Source organism: Halichoerus grypus, chromosome 1 (assembly GCF_964656455.1).
Source record: "Halichoerus grypus chromosome 1, mHalGry1.hap1.1, whole genome shotgun sequence".
In the NCBI taxonomy this organism is placed as follows: Eukaryota; Metazoa; Chordata; class Mammalia; order Carnivora; family Phocidae; genus Halichoerus; species Halichoerus grypus.
This window is the reverse complement of record NC_135712.1, coordinates 15065286-15086387: the sequence shown is the minus strand read 5'-3', so window position 1 is coordinate 15086387 and position 21102 is coordinate 15065286. Positions and strand designations below refer to the sequence as shown.

The window sequence follows — 21102 nt, the reverse complement described above, 5'->3', positions numbered from 1 at the left end:
TTTAAATTTTTTTAAATTTTATTATGTTATGTTAGTCACCAAACAATATATCATTAGTTTTTGATGTGGTGATCCACGATCCATTGTTTTCGTGTAACACCCAGTGGTCCATGCAGTACGTGCCCTGTTTAATATTTAAGAATAATCACTTAAATTCACAATATGCAGAAAAAAGGGAGTAGACTAGAATATTCTCAATAAATATAATAAAAACATGTTACAAAACTCAATACTCATTTATGAAAAAAACAAACATTGCAAAATTGGTATAAAAGGGGATTTTCTTAATCCGATAGAAGTTAGCTAGAAAAAAAAAAAAACAAACCTAGAGCAAATCTTTTGTTCAACAGTAACACACAGAAATTCTTCCTCATCAAGTCTGAGGATGGCTGAAGGAAGTTAGAGTCAGCTCTGCTATTTAATTTTATACTGAAGGTTCTATCCACTGTAATTCAAGGAGGAAAAAAATACAAGAATTGAGCAATAATAAGTAACACAAACATTATCCAAAATGATATGACTATAGGGGCACCTGGGTGGCTCAGTCAGTTGAGCATCCGACTCTTGATTTCAGCTCAGGTCATGAGCTGAGGGTCGGGCTCTGTGCTGGGCATGGAGTCTGCTTGGGATTCTCTCTCTCTCTCTCCCTCTACCTCTCCCCCCACTTGCTCCCACTCTCTCTGAAAAAAAGAAAAAAAGACAAAATGATATGATTATATATGTAGGTAATCTAAAATACCCTACTGATAAACTATTGCAATTAATAAATGAATTGAGCAAAGTCACTGAATACAATGAATACAAAATCAATGCATTCCTTTATATCAGCAATAAAATGTTAAGAAATCAAAGACCTTACAGTTGCATTTAAACAAAGATCTCACTATAAATATAATTAAAGAGAATCTAAATAAATGGAGGTATTTACCACATGTGTTGATTGCAAGATGCCAGTTCTTCCCAATTGATCTATAGATTTAGGGCCATCACAATCAAAATCTCATCAAGATTTTTCTTAGAAATTACCAAGCTGATTCCAAAATTTGTATGGACATGCAAGGGACAAAAATAGCTAAGATAACATAAAAAAGAACTAAGCCAGGGTGCTTACAAAATAAGATATCCATACCTTTTACAGAGTTGTAGTAGTTGAGGTAGTGTGGGTCTTGGTGTAAATGTAGATAAATTCATCAATGGAAAAAATAGAGAATCTCGAAATAGACTCACATATATGGACATTTGATTATGACAAAGTTTTCACTGTAGTGGAGAAACCATAGTTCATTAAATGGTAAATTCATAAGTAATATAAGTCTTTTCAATAAATGGTAAATTCATAAGTAACAGTAAACTGGATATTCATAAGGAAAAAAATTGAAAATTGACTCCCTACGTCACACTGTGTGCAAAAATAAATCCCAGACATACTTTAGACTTAAGTACAAAAAGTAAAACATTAAAATTGGGGGTGGGAGGGATGGGTTGGCTGGGTGATAGACATTGGGGAGGGTATGTGCTATGGTGAGCGCTGTGAATTGTGTAAGACTGTTGAATCACAGACCTGTACCTCTGAAACAAATAATACATTATATGTTAAAAAAAAAAAAAAAAGAAGATAGTAGGAAGGGAAAAATGAAGGGGGGGAATCGGAGAGGGAGACGAACCATGAGAGACTATGGACTCTGAGAAACAAACTGAGGGTTCTAGAGGGGAGAGGGGTGGGGGGATGGGTTAGCCTGGTGATGGGTATTAAGGAGGGCACGTACTGAATGGAGCACTGGGTGCTATACGCAAACAATGAATCATGGAACACTACATCAAAAACTAATGATGTAATGTATGGTGATCAACATAACATAATAAAATAAAATAAAACAAATTTCTAGGATATAAAAGACAGGAGGAATATGTTCATGACTTTAGAGGCAGGCAACAACCCTTAAGTTGATCACAATAAGCACTAACATAAAGTAAGGAAACGAAAAATGGACCATATTATAGATAAGAACTCAAAAAATACTATGAAATCCGTGAAAATTCAAACCTCAGAGCATGGGAGAAGATATTTGCAATATACACAGAAGTATACAGAAATTTTATTTATTTATTTTTTATCATGTATCTATGATAGAGTTAGAGTGAGAATAAAAAAAAATTCAGCAAAAACTTGAACAGACTCTTCACAAAAAAGAATGTGCAAAATGGCCAATACACATTAAAAAACACCATTCAGCCTCATTTGTGCAAAGTAACATGCAGAGTAAAAACCAGACAGACATACCATTTGACGCACACACAGCAGGATGGCTAAACTGAAAGGGAAAGAGCACGTATTGCTGAGCAGGTAACATGGGCAGCTGGAGCTCTCCTATGTTGCTGGGTGTGTATAAATGAACGCTCTGCCAAGTATACTGCAGTATGTCCTAAAGCTGAACATCAGCATGCCCCGTATCTCAGAATTCTACTCCCACGTACATACTGCACAGAGGTGTGAACACATGTGCACCCAAAGATATGCACAGTAATATCCCTAACAGCACTACTTGCCTGTCAAAAAATTGAAATCATCCACATGCCCGTAATACTGGAATACAGAAATAAAATCTTCATGCTTACAATGTATACTGTCCAGCAGTGAAAATGATCAAACTGTAGGCACAATTTTGAGCAAAAAACAGACTTCAAAAAGTGTATACTTTATATCAAGTTCAACAAAAGGCAAAACTCATTTATGGTAAAGGTCAGGGCAGGGATTGCCTTTGGGAAGGACAGGTGGTTAGTGACTGGGAGGGAGTTTCTGGGACACTGACAATATCCTCTTCGCTGATGCAAGCACTGGTTATGCAAGTGTGTTCTCTTTTTGATGATTTATCAGCCTGCAATGTTAACATTTTTCACTTTTCTTTTTTATATAATATCTGAGTAAGGATATTTACTAAAACAACGGAATTAAATTAAAAGCACAATGTGGTGAACACTATAATGCCTTCCACTAAGACGGCGATCAAAACGTTCTTGTCGAATGAAAACCTTCACAAGGAACATGGAGATGCTGGGAAAAGTGGGAGTAACTCTCCACTGGGGTGTCTGGGAGATGCTGGGCTAATGCCTTAGACAGGACTGTGGAAATAAATCAGTGTATTCTGGGCACAGACTGAAAAGGACTGTAAAGGAAAAGAACAGCATGCCCTGAGAAACTTCCCAAGACAAAACTCAAAATGTAGCAAGCTCCCGCAAATGCTGAATTAATTGCTAAAATGTTGCTTCTTGAAGCCCTTTACTGCATTTTCCCCTTCTATGAAACAGAAATGCTGTGAAAGAGTATCTGCTCTTCATGGGGCTGATTATCTATTTCCTCCCTGCTGCTGTCTACCTACTAGACATGTGGCTACTCATTAGCCCCAGAGGGCGGGCTCAGGAAAGGCGAAGGGGGAAAGTCGAATTAGTTAATTAAGGAGCCCTGGCCAGAGGTTTGGTAGGAGGAGGAGGAGGAGGTTCAAACTAATGGTGAAAATGAGACTGTTAGATTTAATGAAACTCTTAGTTTTGGCTTCCCCATGACTATATGGAGAAATGAGAATTCGCTTTAATTTGCTTTTTAATAGTGTCCCATCTGACACAATCTCCTATACACTTAATTCAACCATTAAAAATTTTAACGTATAGATGATGTTGAGGAAAAGAACACATCTTTGAACTTTAGGTATCAATTGCCTGAACAAATGCAAAATATGAAAGCAAAAACTACTTTAAGAAGTCTAGTTTTAGGGGCGCCTGGGTGGCTCAGTCGGTTAAGCGGCTGCCTTCGGCTCAGGTCATGATCCCAGGGTCCTGGGATCGAGCCCCGCATCGGGCTCCCTGCTCCGCGGGAAGCCTGCTTCTCCCTCTCCCACTCCCCCTGCTTGTGTTCCCTCTCTCGCTGTGTCTCTCTCTGTCAAATAAATAAATAAAATCTTTAAAAAAAAAAAAGGAATCTAGTTTTAGGGGCGCCTGGGTGGCTCAGTAGGTTAAACAGCTGCCTTTGCCTTGGGTCATGGTTTCAGGGTCCTGGCATCTAGTCTGGCATCCAGGTCCCTGCTCAGCAGGGAGCCTGCTTCTCCCTCTCCCTCTGCTGCTCCCCCTTCTTGTGCTTTCTCACTTGCGAGCTCTCTCTGTCTCTCAAGTAGATAAATAAAGTCTTTTTTAAAAAACAAACTGCATGCTGTTACAAAGATGCAACAAAAAAATTACATTTGCGTTCTAAGGTGTGTATAGCAAATGACATTACAATTTTTTTAAGCACCATCTCCCTAATTTTTGTGCTCAAACTATGGGACAGATACCAGTTCTAAAAATAACAATATCTTCTTGCATTAGAATTTTTCTTCGGATCATTCAACTTTAATCAATGCCTTCTAAAATGGAGAGGATTTCATTCGTTAGGAATATATTTCAAAGCTACCTAAGAAATATAGTTCCTGCATGCAAATTCATTGGCAAGAGGCTTATTGAAACCTGCAAATGTTTATTTTAATGTATCTTCAGAAAACAGTCATAGGATTAAGACAGTGCACTTCCCATATCAGTTTGGTTACTGATCATTTGGGGCCTCAAGCATGGTGGAACCCACGTATGAATAGGCAAAACATGTTTCAATGAGGCACAAATGAGAAATAATCACAATGGAGAGAGGCAGAGGAGGAATGAAGAGGGTTTACACTGAGCTAAGAGGAAGTAACCGCACAGACCGTGGCCCCATTCAATAGAGGCCATCCATTTCTGAAATCTAATTATACCTGTCAAAAGCCTATAGGAGAAAGGCGTGTCATGGTGGTCATATTTGCCGAGCCTCCTCAAAAACAGATAGTATTCACATGAACCTATGTCATAGTAAATTGTCTTAGCACTAGGATGTTAATATACTGTGGATGGAGACTCTGCACTTTGAAGTCTGATGTTTGGGCAAATTATGATTTAGACAGAAGTCCGAAATATTCTTCAGTCTCTGAGCCAAGGAAGTTACTGGTTTGCTTCACTTTGGTACCAGCAAGTTTGTAAATCGTCCGTAAAGCTGATCAACGGAGAGCCATGAAAAAAGTGAGGTAATAAGATGCTTAATTATCTTTTTCAAAATGAATTTTCAGGTATGGGATGCATGATTCATGAACACTACTATCACCTGTCACGATTTCCAGGTATTGAATTATTTGATCTATGAGAACAACCATTACATGGATTTCTACCTTAGTAGTAAAAATAGAGCGGAATTTGGAGCACATATTAGTAATTATTCCAAAGGCACTATGCTTCCAAGATTATTTTGTTATATAGCATCATAGATAGGAAGGTGTAATATTAGTTAAACTGTTCTCAAGTGATCCACCTTAGCTTAGGGTTGTCTCGAAAAACAAAGCCAATAGGAGATACAGGTATATCTATACATGGACAGAGAGATTTATTTTAAGAAATTGAAGGTTTATATGATTATGGGAACGAGCAAGTTGAAAATCTTCAGAGCAGTCTGGCAGGCTGGAGACCCAGGGGACAGTTGATGCTGCAGCTCAAGTCTGAATGCAATCTGGACAAAGAATTCTTCTTCCTTAGGGGATCTCAGTCTTCTGTCTCTCAAGGCCTTCAACTGATTGGACAAAGCCCACCCACCTTAAGGAGGTGAAACTGCTTACTCAGAATTTACTGATTGAAATGTTAATCTCATCTAAAAAAGATGTTCACAGAGACATTTAGACTAGTGTTTGACCACATAACTGGGTAGTGTGGCCTGACCAAGCTGACATAACATTAACCAGCACACTAGCATTCATACTTCTCAGTAAAATTGAATCTTGATTTGGTTAGACTGTCACTTTCTGGTATGGAGCACTGCACCGGGAAACGTTTTTCACCCAGGTGTTAGAGGCCGTCAGCTTCTTTCAACTCGGCTCTGTGTTTTTTACCTTTGATTCTTGCACTGATCCCTGGTACCTTTGATTGTGAGCAAAGACCTAGGTGTGGTTCTCCTGGATGCTCATGAACCATGACAAATTATGCAGAGAGAAGTGCTGGAGGCTGCTTTCCTTCAAAACGCTCCGGGTACAGCAGGCGCTTGGAGTTTCAGCAATTCCTCCCCCGCATACATCCAAATGTGTCTGTCAATTTACAATGCTATCAGCAATGCATATGCTCCAAATAGAAATTTGAGATGTTATCACTGCCTTTTAAATGTCCTCATTTCTCTACCAGGTATACAATGAAACACCAGATTGTTTTCATTTATGTAAAACCCAGTGAGGAATAAAGTTCCCCAAGTGTTTTTTTTTTTTTTTTTTCCTTTTTCTCCTTGAGCAAATTGTTTATTCATATTACTTATCTATTCATCTGCTGGAATCTTAGTTTTCCTTATCCATTTGAATAAGCTTTTTAAAATGTACTGGTGATATTAACCTCTTTATACCTTTATCGTATCAAATATAAGCATTTTACATTTAGATGTTTTCCTTTTAGTTATATGTACTTTAATCACATGGAGATATAAAATTGAATACTTTCAAATCTATCAATCTTTTCTTTAATAATTTCTTATATTGTTTCAAAACTTATTCCTTTGCACATCTAATAAGCATTGTCTTATTTTTGGCTACTGTAAGTATAGTTTTAAAAAAATTAAGTTTCAAGACCATCGACAGTCTATTTTAGAGAATGGTATTTAGTACGGAACCAACAGGGTTTTTCTCCAGCTACTTCAAGGCAATTCTTTAAATACTCTTTTTTGTCTTCCTATATCTTTTTTTTTTTTTTTAAGATTTTATTTATTCATTTGAGACACAGAGATACAGAGAGAGAGAGAGAAAGCATGAGCAGGGAGAGAGGCAGAGGGAGAGGGAGAAGCAGGCTCCTTGCTGAGCCAGGAGCCCGACGTGGGGCTCGATCCCAGGACCCTGGGATCATGACCTGAGCCGAAGGCAGACGCTTAACCGTCTGAGCCACCCAGGCGCCCCGTCTTCCTATATCTTTATAAAATGTATGTAATTCATTAAAAATAGCACATACATGTATATGGATGTACCCAAACATATGTATATATGTAAATGTGTATCTGTCAACATACATATGTGTATATGTAGATACAGATATCTATTATTTTCTACATCTGTTTATCCATCTATTGAGAAAAAAGAGAGGGAAAGATATTTCTAGCTGTCTATTCAATACGAGCTTTCAAGGTGTATGTCAAGGTTGGAAGCATACCAATTTCTTTTTTTTTTAAAGAGTTTTTATTTATTTGAGAGAGAGAGCAAGGGAGAGCGCACAAGCCTGGGAGAGAGGCAGAGGGGGAGGGAGAAGCAGACTTCCTGCTGAACAGGGAGCCCCACGTGGGGCTCGATCCCAGGATACTGGGATCATGACCTGAGCTGAAGGCAAACCCTCAACTGACTGAGCCACCCAGGCAGCCCAGCATGTCAATTTCTAAACGTACACAATTCCTATTTTGTTCTGGGAGGCAACATGTTTAGTTATAAATTTTAAGCCCCCCATACTTCTCTGCAATAGGAAGAGGGATGTGACCAAGTCTGCGCATGAGATGTAAACAGAAGTCAACCGATAGGGCACCTGTGAACAATCTAGGAGGGGCTATACTTAGCTGTGCAGTTTATCCTTCTTTTCTTCTTCGTCCTGTCTAGAATACGGATCTGATACCTGGCAGTAGAACTGCTCCATCCTCGTCCCTGCCTTCCTTCCTTTCTCCCCCCCTCATCTCTTTAATTATATTTACCCATTATACTCTAATGCCTTGTTAATATATTTGTACTTCCAAAAAGTCTGAATTCCCTGCAGCAGGAGACTTTGTGTTATAAGCGGACTTTTTTTAATGCAGAGGGTAGGATCCAATTTCATAACATAAGGGATTACTGTTAAAAGTCTCTTGAATCCTCCATAAAATTATTATTATGAAGAAGAGTAACAACTAATATCTATAATAGCATTATTATGTGACAAGCCTTATTTATGAGTATTCAATATGCATTGGCTTGTGTGTGTACAACATTATAAATACATAATGTATATGGTAATACGCATGATATGGAACATTAGAAAATGTATAATCAGTTTTTAAAATTCTAATTTTTTGCTGAAGTCTGAGTGTAAATTAAATACATATTATGTGGTAACTCAATTACGTTCTGTTTTCTTTATTGTCCAAAATTTGATTAAGATTTATTCTTTAATCTTTCTGAAGTGGGCTTAGGGTACAGAACCAGAGGTAAATCTAATAAAGCTATTCAGGCCTCATCAACATTTCCCTGGTGGGTTATTTACCTCCAGTGGCTCAAAACCAGGCCTAGATCTCCACATTCCTAACATCTGAAAATGCTACTCCCACTACAGAGCTTCATGCCGACCTTGATCAAACAATAGTCTTTCTCTGTCCATAGTATCCTGGGTCCAACTCTTAGGGAAAAAAACACTTGGTTATGAGTTATTTTCAGGGCTGTCCATCTCAAACTCAGAAGGCTAGTTAGTAACCGCCCCCTGGTGGCAAAATGTGTGTGCCTTTAGGAAAGCAAAGGCTTTGGTGACTTTTCCAGGGGAAGGAAGAAACACCTTTCATTCTTCCTAAAAAGCTCACGGTCACTGCACAAAGTCTGATACAATTTCTCAGCAGGTCACCCTGGTATTTTAACTTTTCATTCACTATCTCTGCTCCGTATTTCAACTTTAAATTCTGATTCAGTTATTCTGATTATCTGCTCAAGCAGCTCTTGGGTAAAGCCATTCAGCTGGGCCAGGTTTAGTGGCAGATGCGCTTGGGGGAAGGCCAGTCCTAAAGGCATGTCAGCCTGGGCACCAGACTCTAAGACCAGATCCTATTTTTTTCAATCCCAAGCTCCCAAGTGATGTGGAATTCAGAAGGGTGGACAAAAAGTTAATTCCCAACAACTCCCAAGCCATGTTTAGGGCCCTGTCATCTAAAACTTTCAGGGCCTACTTAAAACATCTTTTTTTTTTTTTTCTTAAAGATTTTATTTATTTATTTGACAGAGAGAGGCACAGCGAGAGAGGGAACACAAGCAGGGGGAGTGGGAGAGGGAGAAGCAGGCTCCCCGCCGAGCAGGGAGCCCGAGGTGGGGCTCGATCCCAGGACCCTGAGATCATGACCTGAGCCGAAGGCAGACGCTTAATGACTGAGCCACCCAGGTGCCCCTTAAAACATCTTTTAAGTGGCTTTGATGTTCCCTTCTGAGATGATGAAATGGCAGGTGAGCAGTAGAGTGGCAAGCAGTAGTTCTCAACCAGGGCGATTTTGCCGCCCCCCCCCCACCCCAGGTGACAACTTGATAAAACCTGGAGATATTTTTTATTTTCCCATCTTGCAGGGGCTGGAATGGGGCTGGAATCACTGGTGTCTAGTGGACAGAGATCGGAGATATTGCTGAGCATCTTATGATATGCAGGAAAGCTCCCTCCCCCAAACAAATGATCTGGTCCAAAACATCGTTAGCTCCAAGGTTGGGAGACACTGAGAGAGAGGATCAGAGGTTCTGGAATCAGTCACACTTGCTTCATATCTTAACCTAATAGCCTAAGTGTCTTCACGTGTAAAATGGGAATAATAATAATTCTTAGGTTAGAGTGGGGAGATAGCAAAACAAGATAATCCATCCAGAATTATCATGTTGGCCCTAGAAGAAACAGTCTATATATATGTTATCGCCATCACTATTTTTATTACCAATTTTCAACTGAAGAAGAATAAAAAACTTTTTAAGTTTACATTAAGTTTACATGTTAAAACATATTTAGGAATACTTATAAAGATACGTTTTATACACAAAAAGTTTATGTACAATATTAACCATCCTGCATTAGAAGCGAGATCTTTTTTGCATGGCCACTCCATTGGTACAGTTCTGTGCTTCAGAACCGTCTCTCACAAAGGAAAGTGGTCCCTGAAGTATTTCTAAGTTAAAGCAAAGGAGTGACTCAGTGTTTTTGCAGACCAGTCAGTTTAAAATAGTTAGCAAGTATTAACAAACATATTGTTTCTCTCCTGTTTCAGCTCTACATGTCAAGAGTCAGTATTCTTGGAGTTGGTAGAAAGATTTTCTCTATTGTCACTATAGATGTTGCTTCTTTTTTTTTTTTTAAGATTTATTTATTTTGAGAGAGAGAGAGAGCAGGGGGAGGGGCAGAGGCAGAGGGAGAGAATCCTAAAGCAGACCCCCTGCTGAGCATGGAGCCCAAGGGGCAACAGTCAGGGAGTGGAGGCTATCCCAGGACCCTGAGATCATGACGTGAGAGGAAACCAAGTCAGCCACTTAACTGAGCCACACAGACGCCCTAAATATTGGCACTTTTGAGATAACTTATGGCTATGAATATCTTGCTATCTTTCCATGCTCACAGAGTCATCAGTGGCTAAGTGTGCAGAACATGACAGGGTCCTTTCCCCAATACTGGGCCACCTTTTGCTACGGGCACCTGGGCATCTCACAAAGTCTGTCATGAAAGCGATCTCTTTAACAATTTCTCTCTAGTCCTCATTTCTTACAAGCAACTCCTTATGTGCTTGAAAAAAGTTCCTTTTCACAGTAACAGAAATAATTCAGACACAACTCTGTGCCTACATCCCTTAAAAAAAAAAAAAAAACACAACTCTATATCCTTTGCAATGTCATCCTAATAAAAACATGCAAATAAAACAATAACTCTAGAGATGTTGTTTGATTAAGCATAAGATTTTATATTCTCAAAAAGCAAAGAACTTTATAATAGAAGTTTGCTTCGTATTTGTATATCTAAAGGACTTATGATTTATATAACACAAAGACACAGACTGTCCTGGAAACATGGTAAAGTCTTTGTATCTGAGGATAGAAAATTGATTCTGATTCCTTTCCTCTCTCCCCTCCCTTTGCTAACTCCACCCACTGTCAGATCTGATTAGCTAGAATATCTTAGGTACAGCATTCATTCAGAAGACACTCATATAGATTTTGTGTGTTGTCTTCATTTTTGATAAGGTGGTAGTAATGTCCTATTCCACATTAGTTTATATCTCTTGGTAGAAGTCATGGGATCAGAAAATTCTTCATTGGAATGAGTCTTGTAGATCAAAGAACACTGGATTGGAATATGTTTTGTAGGCTACTGAGTTCTAAATTTAGATATAAGGAAAGCAAAATGAAAGAAAGGAGATGACATAAACAGTCCCCACAGCTAAGTGGTGGAAAGTTCTTAAGTCCATCCCAGGTCTCCAGTTCCATGAGGAGTCACTGAACTTAAAAAAAAAAAAAAATACTATGTAATAATCTGGCTTACTTAAGAAAGACGTTTAAGACATGACCTTGAACACAGAATTATAGAGAACCTGAATCATAAACACATACCATCTAGCTTACCTGCTCATTTAGTCATAAAAACCGAGGTTTAAAAAATGTCTTAAATGTTATATCCTCCACCCTCTGTCACCCAATGGTTCAATGCCCTCAGCTACATAAAGAGGGGATAGTCAGCTGTTAGTATTGAATCATTCTGAAAAAGATATATTCAGTCAAATATCCCAAAGTCACCTACCTTCTACCTTCTATCTGCTGGTGGAGTTCTGATTTTGTTTTCTTTTCTTTTTTTTTTTTTTTTAAGATTTTGTTTATTTATTTGACAGAAAGAGACACAGCGAGAGAGAGAACGCAAGCAGGGGGAGTGGGAGAGGGAGAAGCAGGCTTTCCGCTGAGCAGGGAGGATGTGGAGCTCAATCCCAGGACCCTGGGATCAGGCCCTGAGGTGAAGGCAGACGCTTAACGACTGAGCCACCCAGGTGCCACCTTGAGTTCTGATTTTCAAATGACTTCCTTTCCACAACTAGTGGGTGAATTCTAGATGTCTCAAGTCCTCCACCAGTGCTGGACTTAGGCGTGGACATGTAGCCCAGTGCTAGACAGTGGATGAAGCACAGAGCATCTATAACTTTGATCTCCTTTTTGGTCAGCTGTTTTGTTTGTATGTGATATTTGACACTATGGAAACTGTCTTGAACTTAGAAGGCGGTAAACTTAGAAGTTCGCCAATGTATCAAAGATGGGGGAAGATGAACAAAATCAAAATCTTGATCCTTAATGATATCATAGTGCTATCAAATTAATCCTGGCAAATCACTGCCACAGGAATTTATTTTTAGTAAAATTATAAGCCCAGTGGTTTAAGCCACTTTAAATTAGCTATTCTGTTACTTGTAGACATAAGCACCTTAATTAATTTGCCTCCTTATTTTAAGGCTCCTACTGGCTTCTGAGAGGACACTCGGAGGGCAGTACTTATAGATAGTTTGGGGTTTTATTTTTTCCTACTTACTGAGTAGAAATCAATCTCCCTTTGACCTCTACTCATTGGGTCTTGGGAAGTCTGCTAAGGTCACACAGAACAATTCCAACAAAGCAGGTCAGTGGTCGGTTTTTATTTGGCAAGATCCAAACACGTGTAAGACATCGTCAGTGTCTGGTTTCTAGAAAGAGAGCCAGGATGCACATTTAGTATAAAAATGATGTCCGCTATAGGAGATGAAAGATAAAGTGCACTGAAAATTCATAAAAGTTTAAGGTTACTTTCAGCTGGACAATCAGGTGAAACTGTATGGGGAAGATAATATCTGAACTGGACCTAAAAGCAAAGGAGAATTTAGTGGATGAAGTTATGGGTGTGGATGGGAAAGGAAAAAGAGATTCTAACATTCCAGGCAGAGAGATGAGTGGGTTGGATTGGACCTTGTAACGACAGAAGAAACACTCTACCTGTTGATAGGGGAAAAAATGAAGAAAACACATATCAAAGCATAGAAGAAATCATGAGAGGGTAGGGTGGGAGAAGAGAAGAGGATGGGGGAGGGAAGGGGGCGGGGAGAAGGAGACAGACCATTTCTGATATTTCTGGTTCCACTGGCCCTGTGAGGTCCAGCTGTGCCTCCTTCATCTCTACCATAAATTCTCTGAATCTTCTTTTTAAGTGGCTCAAGGGGATTCAGTTCCCTATAATTAAATTAATCTTAATTAAAACAAACATGTACAGAATATACAACTGGTCATGTGGTCATTCAGGTATATAATGTGTATATATATGTACACACACATGTGCTCATACCACTATATTCTTTCTAAATTAGCTAATATTTTCTTTTTAAATTAGCTAATACTTAGCAACAGTTTGACCTTCATTATTCCAACAGCTGTGGCCAAGTTGCCTGGTTCATTGGTTTAGCTTTGGGGTACTGGCCTAGAAAAAGGAGCTATGTGAATGAGGAATTATTTATTATCCTTTGTGGTGGTGAAGGACAAGAATGGAGAATATTTTTTAAGTATTAAGATAGTTATAAATAAACATTAAATATAAATAAGTCACTTAAAGTCATCTTTTTAAGATCAAGGATCTTGCTTGACTGAAAGAAAATACTTCCAAGTTCAGATTAGCTGAGTAAAGATTTTGACACATAGCAATAAACAAATTATTCTGAATCATGTCCAAACAAGTTTTTGAGTCATACTTGTGGGAACATAAAATGTTAGATTTTTTTAAGCATGACTTAAAAAAAATCCAATACGGAAATTGATGGTAGACTTCAAACATACAGAACTTACATAGATGCTAAGATGTTTGGAGAGAGATATAAAGGTATGTATTATTATTTACAGGTAGTATGTAAAAGTAAGGTCAGAGAAGTGAGAGAGAAGAAGTGGAAAGAACATTGATATTCCTGGCTCTATTATAGACATGGGAAAACTATATAAATTCTTTTAAGTAACTGAGGCTATTCCATTCTTCAATATTCCTTATCAATGACAACCATCATGGCTGAATGAATACTGGTCTCCCAATTGCTTTGGGATCATGCCCTGATCACATTTCTAAACATGAGCAGTGTCTCCAATGGAACCTGATGGAGATTATTCCCATATCTTAAACCACTAAATTCTCCACTACTCTTTATTTTCGAGGAGTATATAAAAACAACACAGGTGGAAAGTAATAATATTGTCAAGTTAAGCCCAAACTCATATTTAGAATCCTTAGGGCCTAGAGAGCTGGCTGGAGCCCATGGTGCTGTGGGGACTCTTCTAACCTGGGTCAACCTGGACTAAACAGCAGAGAACACAAATAGATCCTAAGGCTTCTTAGACCATTTTTCTCTAAATCTTCATTCTAGTCTTGGTCTGTAAGGATTCATCTCATGGCCACTGAAAAGAATATGAACTTAAGCAATTAATTTCAATTTCCTCATTTATAAAATGGGGATCATGGTTCCTATCTCATACAGTTATTGTGTGGAATTACTTAGATAGTAAATAAAAAGTGTTTGGGTTTACAGTACATGCTCAATTTATGGTGGTTCTAGTATTTGGCATAAATAGACATTTAGTAAATTTGTTTTTGTTTTTCAAAACAGTCACCTAAATCTCCCAGCTTGGAGTTAATATTTTTCTCTTCTGTACCCCAGTACTTAATTAGCGAAATCTTCTACCAGACCATTGATCACTTTCTCTTTATTGGAATAACTTATGCAAGTGTTTAGATCTTTCAAATTCAGACTCAGAATCCATGTATATGATCCTTTTCTGATTTAGTGATATATCCTGATTATGTTTTCAGATGTACTTTGGAGATAACACAAATTCAATAAACATTTGAAAATTTTAATCTATAATGAAGTTTTCTTACTTGTATTCTCTCTCGTTAAAGATAAAATTTGATGATACCCATCATGACCCATCAACAAGTATTTTTGAAGTTGCAAAGTACAGATTTTAATTACTATGAGGATTAAACAAGTGAAAAAAACAGTCCCTAATCTCAAGGACATTTCAGCAGTGTTGGGGTCAGGGTGGGGGGTCCACAAAGAACTGAAATATATGGTGGAATGACATAAGGGGCAGTTATAAATCTAGGTAAAGGGTAACCATTAATTTTGAATGGCAGATCTGCCTTGCGCAATTTCTAATCCTTACCAGCAAACTTCGAGGTAGATATTATTAACCCCATATTTCATAAAAACGAGCTAAAGCTTAGAGAGGTTAGGGAACAGGCTGAAGCTCCCACAGTTAGAGAGCCAGTATTTTTTTTTTTAAGATTTTTTATTTATTTATTTGAGGGAGAGAGAGAGTGAGAGAGAGCGAGCACAAGTGGGTGAGAGGCAGAGGGAGAGTGAGAAACAGGCTCCCTGCCCCGCCCCAGTGCGAGGCTCTATCCAGCGCTCCAGATGACCTGAGCCTGAGGCAGATGCTTAACTGACTGATCTGCCCAGGCGCCCCTAAAGAGCCAGGATTATGTCGGGTGTTTCTCGTTGCAATGCTTCCATCCACGGGAGCTTATAGAAAGAATTTATTCTCATTGTCTTTGGACAACAGACAGCATTTAAAATACAGAAATAACCTAGAGTAAGGAAAAGTGGAATGAAAAACCATTCTGGGAAAACTCCATGAACAGAGACAGAGAGATGTGACAATAGAAGGTACATTTTCTTAATGTTCGTGATGTTCTGATTTGTTTTCTATTTCAGTCCAAACTCTAGGCAAATCACAAAAACTCTCAAGGGCTTCTTAAGAGAATCTCAGGGAAAAAGAATATTCTACAAGACTATTAGGCACAAAAAATAAAGCAGGGCGAAAGATTCCTGAAACTTTCATATCCCCCAAATTAATGGCTTTCTATGCTTTGCATAGAAGAATCAAACATATGTGTATCAATTGGCTCAGATTGCTCCTAGAAAGCAAAAATTGGGTCCACGTAATCCTTTCAGCCCCCATAGACTTGTGTGCAAAGTAGATCCTTAAGAGACAAATGTTCAATCAATTATCAAATCAAAAGAACAGGAGTTTTTTACTATTTAAGACCTTGCATCTCTGTCTGAAAAAAATATTTGAGGGAAAGTTAGCATTTTGGAAGCCTTCATATCACAAAATTTTGACCTTTGTCTATGTATTTTTTTCCCTGTTTATAGTCTTGACCTAACCATAATCTGCTTCCTTAATATCCACCATTGACATGCTGAGTGTCATGGAAAGAGATGATGTGACAGTACGTTATTAATTGTGACATGCTTTTATCTTGCTCCCCCCACATAGTTCTGTGCCTGACATCATATTTATGTGTAATAAATACTTGCTTATTGAGAGAGAAAGACTGGAGAAACAAAAATTCAGGGACAGATAAAAAGAAAGATTTGAGTTTTCAAAAAAATAGTTTCTAAAGCAAATATCTTTTTTTTTCAAATTCTAGAAATACAAAAGAAAACGAGCAAATGAACAATCAAACAAGAAATAATTCTGATGTTTTGCAGTCTCAGGTTTAATCTGAGTGTTCTCTGTCACATATAGTAAACCTCCTCATTCTCTCTTCTCTATATCTGATGCCCACCTACTTCAGCCATCTTCCAATTATTCCTTTGCACTCATGCTTAAAACACAACCATGAATAACTTATAGGTATTTTATGAAATTATTTATTGAGTTTTCAGAAGGCGATTCTATCCTATTAACTTCTGCAGTGAAAAAATTGAGAGTCTGTAGTCTCTTTAAAAGGCAAATACTTTAGCAAGGAAAAGACTCATCAATTCCCTTCCTGTCATTTGCCAGGAAAAAATTTTTTGAATAATTTAATGACAAAGTTTCCTATCAGTAAATCAACATTCAGCATAAATAAATGGTTTCTTATAGCTAGAGTTGCCTTTCTCATTAGAAATAGGTAACCAAGGTCTTTAAAACTTGGTGGTAAATGAGCATTGTCCCAGATATTTAACTTCTTAAGTAAAGTGTCTTCTGGTTCTGCTTGGGCACCCTGCTTTAGATTTGGACACTGGTAGAGGCGGAGAAGTATTGTTAGAAATTAAGTGGCCCCAGAGATCTCAGCCAATATCCACAATGAGGATCTAGGATAGCTAGGATATAGGCAGGGCTTGGAGATGTCAGATACTGGGTCAATATGTTAATTCAGGCATTATCCACTCCATGGCAGAATATGTCATATTCTGTCTACTGTGCATACCGTGGGCATTTATTAAAGATGAAGGGATGGAAGGTTGAGTGGATGCATAAATCAAATTTTGGATGATAGATTTTTCTCCAGAAAAATCACCATCATGACAGTTCTACATAGATTTAGCAATGATTAACACAATTTACAACTTCTTTCAGGCTTTATTTAATACTTTATAATGATGCTATATATATATTTTTTTTCTTTTTTTTTTAAAGACAATGTTCCTGGCGCCCTCCACAGAATGTGACCTATTCACACAATCGGCTGAAGCTAGCAGAAGCTCCAGGAAACTTTGTAATGAAATCAACTCCCTCATCAACTAAAGTCTAAAAGGAGAATAAACACGCCAACTTAAGCTCAATTCCATAGGCAACTGGAATTCTTATTTAAGATCATTCCTTAATAATGTATTTTATTTTATAAATAATTCATAAAAGTGTTTGCATTGCAATAAATTCACACATACTCATAAAGACAGGTAAATTAATACTCCTACCTCCCACCTCCTACTACATTTACTTCTCAAATCCCTTGCTTCTCAGATGCAAACACCATTCTGGTTTGCTGTGTATCCCTCCAGAATTTTATGCATTTTCATACATATTTATGAATATTTAGAAATTTATAAGTGTTTGAATTTTTCTCATCCTCCTTCTTCATATAATGTGTATTAACTACACTTTTCTGCCTTGTGTTTTTGTTTTCTATTGAAATATGTCTTGGAAATCATGCCAGTATGCATGGACCTCACACATCCTTATCACCGAGGCCTGTTTTAATAATAGTGTAGCTATATTATAAGTCATTAGTTTACCTCTTTATTCTTTTATGGAACAGAGGGTTGAAAAAATTACATTTCTTAGTTTATGGTTTATTATTATCACTGGTTTTTGCAGGACCCTTTCTTGTTGGATTTGACTTATCTACCTTCCATCCTGATTTCTGGGAAGATACTGGATTAGTGTTGCTGGATCTTTCTTGTCATGAGCTAGGAAATGATCTTTCTAGGACATTTAGTAGTAAGGATATTGCACAAATAAATCAATGTCCCATGACCTTTCTCTCTATTTTTGGTACCCAACATTCTGCTCTAAATTGTCATTTTCCTACACATGGACAGAATTATCTTCTTATTCCCCAAGTATTTCTCAGAGTTTCTACATAAATTTCTCAGTGATACCCTCATCCTTTTCTCTCTCCAGTTATGCCCCCTGGATGGCTTTGTGAGAGTTAACATCACATATTTGTTATCTATCCTCTCTTACTCTCTTATTTTAATTCCACTCTTAATGCAAATTAATCTATTAGCTGATTTCTTACTATTTTCCTTAAAGGCTATATTTTTTTTAGATTTTTTTTTTTTTATTTATTTGTCAGAGAGGGAGCACGCACAAGCAGGGAGAGTGGAAGGCAGAGGGAGAAGCAGGCTCCCCACTGAGCAGGGAGCCCGATGTGGGGCTCGATCCCAGGACCCCAGGATCATGACCTGAACCGAAGGCAGACGCTTAACCAACTGAGCCATCCAGGCGTCCCTAAAGGCTATATTGAATGAAAATCCTTAAACATGTATTCCGTGAACATGTTCACATATTCATCAATAACAGTAATAATAATAATAGTAATAATAATAGATATAATAGTAGCAACTAACATTTACTAAGTGGCTACTCTATGCCTGGTACATTTATAAGTTTTTAAAAACATGTGTATTGACTCACTTCGCCCTTTCAATCACTCAATGGAGTAGATATCATCATAATCCCTATTATTATATTCTTCATTATATACCAATAAACTGACCATGAAGAGGCAAAATCAATTGTCCAAAGCCAAATTGAAAAAATTACAATCCAAGCCCAGACAGTTCAGTTCCAAAGACTGTGCTTTGACTACCACTCTGTATTGTACCTGATCCAAAGGGTCTACGCAGTCTAAATTTTAGCAGTTAATGTCAAATTGCCCTTAAAATGGCTCTCTATAAATTTAACTCCCAGTGAAACCTAAAAACAATGGTACTTTTGGTCGTCTATCTGATAAGATAGACAAAAACAAAAAACCAAAAGTACCATTGTTTTTAGGTTTCACTGGGAGTTGATTTTTTGTGTATTCTGCTAGCAAATCTTTAGGTATACAAATACACTGAATTCTTCAGAGCATTAACCTGAATATTGAATGTTGGTTTTAAAAGAGAATGGAGATTGTACTCTAGCCTCTTATTTTATAAATGAGAAACCTGGGTCTGAGAGTTTATGACTTCCATAAATTCCCACAGAGAGTTGGTAGCAAGGTTTGGGTGGAGCTCAGATGTTCTGTCTTTTTTTTATGCCATTTCTGCGAATCCTCACAGCCTTCTCTAACAATCTCCCTTGGTAATCGTACTTACTTATAGGATTCCATGTTGATTATCACATGGCTGTACCAAGATACTTACTGGGCTTCCAATATTTTATTAGAGTACAAAGAAGACATGTGGAAGGCAGGAACTAGGATAATAGTCCTGTTTTCTAACTTTTGGTACTATCTTCAGGAAGAATAAAATACCAAGAGAATGGAAAATGAAGGACAACCTACCCATAGAATCAGCCGATGTGATTCTGGCCGCCCACTAGACATGTTTACTTTAGCATTTGTTTATACCACAGGCTTCATGGTTACAAAACCTGCCCTAGATTCTCCACGACGCTAGAGAAGCATACAGAAGACTCGAGAATTGTGGAACCAGAATGGATCCCAGAATCCATTTAGTGTTAACTCCATCTGACAGATGAGTTATTGAGGTCTGGTGATGCCAAATGACTTGTCAAAAGTAACACTGCTAGTTAGTATCAGACCAGAGTTTGAATTTAAGTTTTCGATGTATAAATTTCCATCTAAGAATTAATCAATTAAGAATAAACCAATGCTTATTAAGTTATTATTAAATGCCAAATATGGACCTAGGCATTGAAGATTTGATAGCAAGACAGATATTGTCATGGTCTCCACAGAACTCACTGGCCAGTGTGATGAGAGAATGTGGAAAATGACTTTGGTGTTTACTTCCACATAGTGGGAGTTCCACTGGGGAAGAGCTTCTGGGCTCCATTTGCAAATGGAGGGGGAAATTTTCTTGTCTGATTAGTGAGTTTGGATAAGGAAATGGGCATACTTTACTTATACCTTCTCTCATTCTTGTCAGGGGCTTCCCTCCTAAATATGATTTGGCCTGCAGTGAGCCAGCATTGTTGGTTATGGGGGCATCAGTCTGTTTAACTTTGTACTTCCTATCAGGAACACCTCTTACCTTCAGATAGAAGCCTCCTTCTCCAAGGGTAATTATTTTAGTAGTAAATGTGGCAGTTTACTCTCATTTGCTTATCTTTTTGTCTTATTTTTCTATTGATTCAGAAGTTACTGAGGAACAGGGATGCTATTATTTGGACCACCATGAAACCCTAATAAATCAATCCAGATAAGTTACTATGATGACAAAAGTCTAAGGCCCTATAGAAACATGTAGGAGGGATTCAGAAGACAGGAAAGTTGTACAAAATCACAAGTTTCAGGTCATACAGTGTTGATTTACTGCCTATGTGTTATTTGCTTGTTTTTAATAATGGGTCATTCTTGCTTTAGAAACAGGCCTCTTTTACACGGAAATGATATTATAATTCACTAGAGAGGGATTCATTATAATATATGTCTATCCTGAAACTCATAAAAGAGTTTCTTTGCTGACATAGCTACGGGGTGGTGACAGAGTTATGGCAAAGGCCTATTTTCTTTTATAAGGAAAAAAAAATCTTCCAGACATACAATATTACATGTACTTATGACTTTACAGATAGTCTAAAATGACAAGTATATAGCATAGGCACTTAGAGTTTACTTAGAAAAGCACAGTCTGTGATGGTTATTAAACTATCATCTCTTAGCTTTAAATCTTCCATTCTAGTCTGGGCTTTGAGATGCTCCTGCTGAGATTCTGAAAACCCTGTTTCTCCTCTGCCAACTGTTCCCTGTTAGAGCCTGTCAATAGGGGACGCTAGAGGGAAACAAAGTCCGCGAAGGAAAAAGGGGACTGCTCCTTCCCGTTTTGGCTTTCTGTTCCTGGCACCTCACCCT

The 21102-nt window shown here is 37.9% G+C and overlaps 1 long non-coding RNA gene across 2 annotated transcripts in view; it reads left to right on the top strand.

Moving 5' to 3' along the window:
- LOC144379686 (uncharacterized) overlaps positions 1–17462 on the top strand; it is a 76609-nt gene extending 59147 nt beyond the window's left edge. For both annotated transcript variants that reach the window (XR_013443024.1, XR_013443029.1), the window contains one exon: positions 17214–17462. This is a non-coding gene — a long non-coding RNA (uncharacterized LOC144379686). The remainder of the gene's footprint in view (positions 1–17213) is intronic.
- Positions 17463–21102: the final 3640 nt, after the last annotated feature.